Source organism: Asparagus officinalis, chromosome 2 (assembly GCF_001876935.1).
Source record: "Asparagus officinalis chromosome 2, Aspof.V1, whole genome shotgun sequence".
NCBI classification, from domain to species: domain Eukaryota; kingdom Viridiplantae; phylum Streptophyta; class Magnoliopsida; order Asparagales; family Asparagaceae; genus Asparagus; species Asparagus officinalis.
This window is the reverse complement of record NC_033795.1, coordinates 12395475-12402019: the sequence shown is the minus strand read 5'-3', so window position 1 is coordinate 12402019 and position 6545 is coordinate 12395475.

Sequence of the window (6545 nt, the reverse complement as noted above, 5' to 3'; positions counted from 1 at the left end):
TATGAAAGTTGAATTTGATTAGCATTTTATCAATGCTATGGGAAAGACTCAAAGATATTCCTCTAGTGTCTCTAGAGATTTTCATTCCAAGTATCATGTCTGCAAGACCTAAGTCTTTCATATCAAAATTTTTGGAAAGATAATCATTAACCTTTGAAATTAATTCAAGTGTTGTTCCAAAGATAAGGATATCATCAACATAGAGACAGAGAATGACATAGTCATTGTTTATCACTTTAGAATAGACACATTTATCGTATTCATTCACAGTGAAGCCATATTGTGCAATGACGTTGTCAAATTTCTGGTGCCATTGTTTAGGAGCTTGTTTAAGACCATACAAAGATTTAACAAGCTTACAGACTTTGTTTTCCTGACCCTTGGCAATGAGGCCTTCAGGTTGGTGCATATAGATCTCTTCATCTAAATCACCATTCAGGAAAGCAGTCTTGACATCCATCTGATGTATGATAAGCTTATGGATAGCAGCAAAGGCTAGTAATACTCGGATAGTTGATATTCGGGCTACAGGAGAATATGTATCAAAATAATCAATGCCCTTTTGTTGAGTAAAGCCTTTAGCTACTAATCTAGCTTTAAATTTATCTATGGAACCATCAGCTCTGAGTTTCTTCTTGAATATCCACTTACAACCAATAGGTTTACAACCTGGAGGTAAGTCAGTGAGTATCCAAGTATGGTTTTCCATGATAGATTTAATTTCATTATCAATGGCTTCTTTCCAGAAAGGAGATTCAGGTGAATCCATTGCTTCTTGGAATGAGCTTGGATCACCTTCAACAAGAAAGGTAAGGAAGTCTTCTCCAAAATCCTTTTCGATTCTACCTCTTTTGCTTCTTCGAGGTTCAATATCAAGAGGTGGAGAATAACTGAAAGATGGTAGATCAGAAGGAATGGATGATCTGGGATTTTCTGAGATTTTAGATTTGAAAGGAAATATGTTTTTAACGTAGACTGCATCTCTTGCTTCAATGATGGTATTATTGGATATGTCACTGATTTCAGATTTGATGACTAAAAATCTGTTAACATTGCTATCTAGTGCATATCCAATAAAAGCAGCATCTACAGTCTTAGAACTAATTTTTCTCTTCTTAGGTTCGGGAATAGCTACTTTAGCCAAGCAACCCCAAACCCGAAAGAAATTCAGATTAGGAGATCTCCCCTTCCAATATTCATAAGGAGTTGTATCGGAATATTTCTGGGGAATCCTATTGAGAATGAAGCAAGCAGAAAGAAGAGCTTCACCCCAGAGATTTTCAGGTGCTCCTGAACTGAGTAACATACAGTTCACCATGTCCATTAGGGTTCTATTCTTTCGTTCAGCTACCCCGTTAGACTGTGGTGTATAGGGAGCAGTAACCTCATGAATAATACCGTGTTCTTGGCAATATTCAGTCATATGATTTGAGGTATACTCCCCCCCACGATCAGATCTTAGAATCTTGATCTTCCTGTCAAGTTGGTTCTCAGATTCAGCTTTGAACACCTTAAACCTATCTAAGACTTCATCTTTAGTTTTGAGAAGATAGGTGTAACAATATCTGGAGTGATCGTCTATAAAAGTCACAAAATATCTCCTACCCCCTCGGGTGAGAACTCGGTTAGAGTCACACACATCACTATGAATTAATTCGAGGGGTTCAGAGTTTCTAGTTATAGACTTGAAGGGTTTTTTAGTGTGTTTCCCTTGAACACAGATTTCACATTTAGATGAGGGATCATGAGAAGATTTAGGAATGAGGTTTAATTTACTCATTCTCTGCAAGGTATGGAAATTAACATGTCCAAGTCGTCCATGCCAAACATCACAAGACTCAACAATTTGAATAACAGAAGACTCAGAAATTTCATTAGAACTGGAATTGATTACATTGAGTTTGAAAAGGCCATTACAGATAAAACCTTTTCCTATGAAAACATTACTCTTTGTAATCACAAATTTATTGGATTCTTTTACAATCCTATAACCAGCTCTAAGAAGAAGAGATTCACTAATCAGATTGCGACGGAGAGAAGGAACATGATAAACGCCTTGCAGATGAAGAACTTTCCCAGAAGTCATGGTGAGCTCTATACGTCCACTTCCTATTATTGAATTAGTGGAGTCATCTGCTAAGCTTATGCTTCCTCCACGTGATTCCTGATAATTTGAAAACCAAGAGCGGTCATTACAGACGTGGATATTTGCTCCGGAATCCAAATACCAATCAGTGGAAGAAGTTAGAGAATTTACAAGATGAGATGAAGAGGCTAACCTGAAGGAGGTTGGATTCATTTCAATCATATTAACTTTGTTGGATCCATTTCCTTTAGGGGCAGGTTTGGCCGGTTCCTTCTTCCGAAAGAAACAGTTGTGAGCCATGTGGTTGGTTCTACCACAGACAAAGCAGAACTTCTCATCAGACTTATGGCTGGAAGAATTGGGATTTGGTTTGAAGGAGGATTTGTTGAAAGATTTGTTGAAAGATTGTTGATTTTTCTTGAATTTCTTCCCTTTGGGTTTGAAATTCTTAGATTTAGGCTTATCCTCTACCAAGTTTACTTTAGCTTTTGTTTCATTCTTGGTATTGGAATTTTGCCTATGCTGGTCTTCAATACGAATAGCCTTGAGGGCTTCAGTTAAGGTTAGATCTCCTTGCTTGTGTCGGAGATCTCCAGCAAATCTAGACCAGGAGGGAGGAAGTTTATCAATCAAACAGGAAACTTTATAATCGTCAGTAAAAGTGTTTCCTTTTGATTGGAGATGACGGAGGAAATCTAGGAATTCATGAATTTGTTCATTAATGGGCTTGTCATCAACCATCATGAACTTATTGAAGGAGGAGGAGGTGAAACACAGAATTCCGGCATCATCATAGCCATATTCTGCTTCAAGAGCATTCCATAGGTCTTTTGCACTTTTGAATTCATAATATATGTCATAAAGGTTGTCCGCAAGTACACTAAGGATCCTATGACAATAATGATAGTTGATTTCTTCTGGTTTCATAGAGCTAGAAAAGGAGCTAGCATCAGAACCAGAAGTGGAAGGAGCAGGTTGAGCAGGATCAGGAGTCAAATGTTGAGAACCACTAGTAGATGACTCAGAAGTGTCAATAGCAGATAAAAGACCTAAGGTAGTGAGCCAGTATTTCATCTGATTAGCCCACCGTTTATAGTTAACACCGGTGAACTTCTCAGGTTTGACACTTTTTGAATGATCAGGAATTGCCATAAGTCCAATTCAAGTTTACTAGTCTAGGTAGATGTAATCTGATATAAAAAAGGATTTTGTCAATATTACTAGACCAGAAACTTAATTAAACCTGCTTTAAATCAAAAACTCTGAAAGTAAAAAGATAAAAGTTTTACTCGGGTAGTTTGGCCAGGTAAGGATAGTACTAGAGGTTGATCAAAGATCTATTAAGTACCTCGTTTCTTGCAAAGCGCTTTACGCAACCCTTAAACCTTACCTTAGACACCAACTAATCCAAGAAAACTTGAACCGGTTCACTTAAAGATTTTTTTTTATTTTGACAGATACTGAAATTGAGCACAGAAGCAGCAAAGAATATATATATAATTTTTTTAAAACTAATTTAGATGCCACAAATTAAAACAATTAACTAATACAACAAGTAATTACAATGAAGATTCGGGTGAACAGTAATCCCGATGAACAGTAATTTTTTTTAACTAATTAACTTAACAGCAAGAATTTTTAATTAATCTTCTAGATTGCTGTCAACACAGGAATATAATAATATAACAACAAATTAAAGAGTTAGAAAATTCAGGCCTGATCGGGAGCAGTTGTGATATCACTGCCCTAGAAGATTAAGGACCCGCCTATCACCCTGGCGCAATTTGTCCCCTCTCCCCTAGCGGTAAAAAACCCCGGAATCGGTCGGCCTCTGCACTCGGGCGTGAGTCACAGAGCTTATGCTCAGAGGAAAAACGGTTGCCCAAAAAATGAATATAAATATGTAGCCGAAATTTCTTGGAGGAATAAGAGTAGAAGAAGAAGAGAGCTTAGAAGATGTTCTTCTCTTCGTTGGTGTGCTTCTGAATGAGCTCCAAGCCTGTTTATATAGGTGAGGAGAAGTGTAACCCCCGCTGAATCCAAGGGACCGTTACGCACAAATCTTGCTTCCGTTACCCGCATGCAACCGTTACAGAACGTGTAAACCGTGCAAAAATAAAAGCTTGAGAAGCAAAAATGTGTGCGGTGCGGCGTGCGAGGCGTGCGCGCGTGTGTGGTAGATATGCAAAGCCCACAAAACTAAAAACACTATTCAAAGCCCAATAAGGAGAGAACCATTATATACCATTTACTATTCATCTCATTTTCCAATGTGGGGCTATTCACAAAGGTAAAATTGGCTTTTTATGAACAAAGCTTCCAACAGTATGAACAATAACTTTAAGGTTTCAGTTTTAAATTAGAAGCAGTAGATAACAAATGACACTTAGTATTAAAAGTTTAATTACATATATATCTTCTATGCCATAGGAAGTTAGTCGCTTACTACTTTGAACTTTTTAATTAGTTTAGACCTTTCAAGGCCCAAATGAATTTATATTTTTGTTATTTGTACTTGTCAAATGAGCGTTATATGATATTAATGTGCTATGAAGCTAATCAATATATTTCAATGTATTGGAGAGAGACTCTATTTTATTACATGTGTCGAACACGACTTTCTTGCCCGCAGAGGCGTAACTCTGCTCGGATTCGTGGGGTCTAGGTGATAATAAAAAATGGATTAATTATACATAGACCCACATGTATATAGCACCTTGAAACTTAGTACTCTAGAGGTTAGATTAGGCAAAATTTTCCGAGTCTTTTACCATCAGATAGACTCAAATTCTCTCCCATCAGTTCATATCCATCATGATCAAGGTTTACCTTAAATGAGTAAAGACAAAAGAATAATTAAGCCTCTAGTTATAGAGGAGATTAAGTAATTCTCGATGGATTTATATGGACGGCACTCTTTACAGTAGCCAACTTTGAGTGTTGCCCATCATGCCACGTGTACATTCTACACATCATGACCATCTAGCAAGTTAGCCACTGTTAATACATTCAAACTAGTTAATGGAAAAGTTACTTCCAACCTCAAAGGCAATTCTTTAATTAGAATTGATTTTGCTCTCCCCAGTCTTTGGAAGCGGCTAAATACCTATATTGGTATTTTAATTCAACCCCATTTGCCAAGAAGGTATTTTAAATAAAAAAATCGGCGTTAAGACATTTTAATTGATTAAAATTACCAATTAGGTCCTTTTTTCTCGTCGGCCATCACTTTTCCGGCGAGAACTCGTCACGTGCGTGGCACGTGATGACTTAATCTGTATAAATACCCATATTGGTATTTTAATTCAACCCAATTTGCCAAGAAGGTATTTTAAATAAAAAATTGGCATTAAAGCATTTTAATTGATTAAAATTACCAATTAGGTCTTTTTTCTCGTCGGTGACCACTTTTCCGGTGAGAACTCGTCACGTGTGTGGCATGTGATGACTTAATCTGTGTTTTAGCTGATGATGTGGCTCCGTTTGCTGATGTGGCTCGGTTTTAGCTGCTGATGTGGCTTAATCACAATTTAAGTCCAAAACGAACCAACCTGAACCCTAAAAATTTCAAAACAAAGATCAAACTTCCACGCATTCACTCCAGATCTCAGATCCAACTCAATTATCTTACCTTTACCGCTAACAGAAGCAGCCAAAACCCCCGATTCCAGGAACTACTAGAAGAAAACGTCATGGGAATTCGGAGAGGAGAGTGAGAAGACGAAGATCACTGCAGACTAGATTGCCGCCGGCGCGGCCATGGATCGATGCAAGAGAAAGAGGTTCTATTTATACGGTAATTTCTCCACTAATTTTTCGCTAATTTTTTTACCAATTTTAGAAATGGGGGATTTTAAAATGCATCGACTCTTATTCTTCCTACCACTGCCACGTCAGAAAACCGGTTGAATTAAAATGCACGTGACCAGTTCTCGCCAGAAAAGTGGTCGCCAACAATCAAAAAGACCTAATTAGTAATTTTAATCAATTAAAATATCCTAACGCCGATTTTTTATTTAAAATACCTTCTTGGCAAATTGAGTTGAATTAAAATACCAATATGGGTATTTATACAGATTAAGTCATCACGTGTCACGCACGTGACGAGTTCTCGCCGGAAAAGTGGTCGCCGACAAGAAAAAGGACCTAATTGGTAATTTTAATCAATTAAAATGCCTTAACGCCGATTTTTTTATTTAAAATACCTTCTTGGCAAATGAGGTTGAATTAAAATACCAATATGGGTATTTAGCCCTTTGGAAGCCATGAGTTGAGAATATCTTTTATATATATAAGATGGAAGCTTGAAAAGACTTTCACGCCAACCTCTTAAATGCCAAAAAGAGGAGGAGCAAGTATAGTGACCTCAATAGTATTCATTTGTGACATACAGGATCACTTTCTATAAAATAACTTTTTACCTTGAGAAGAAAATTATAAGCTTTTAGACAGAGTATAC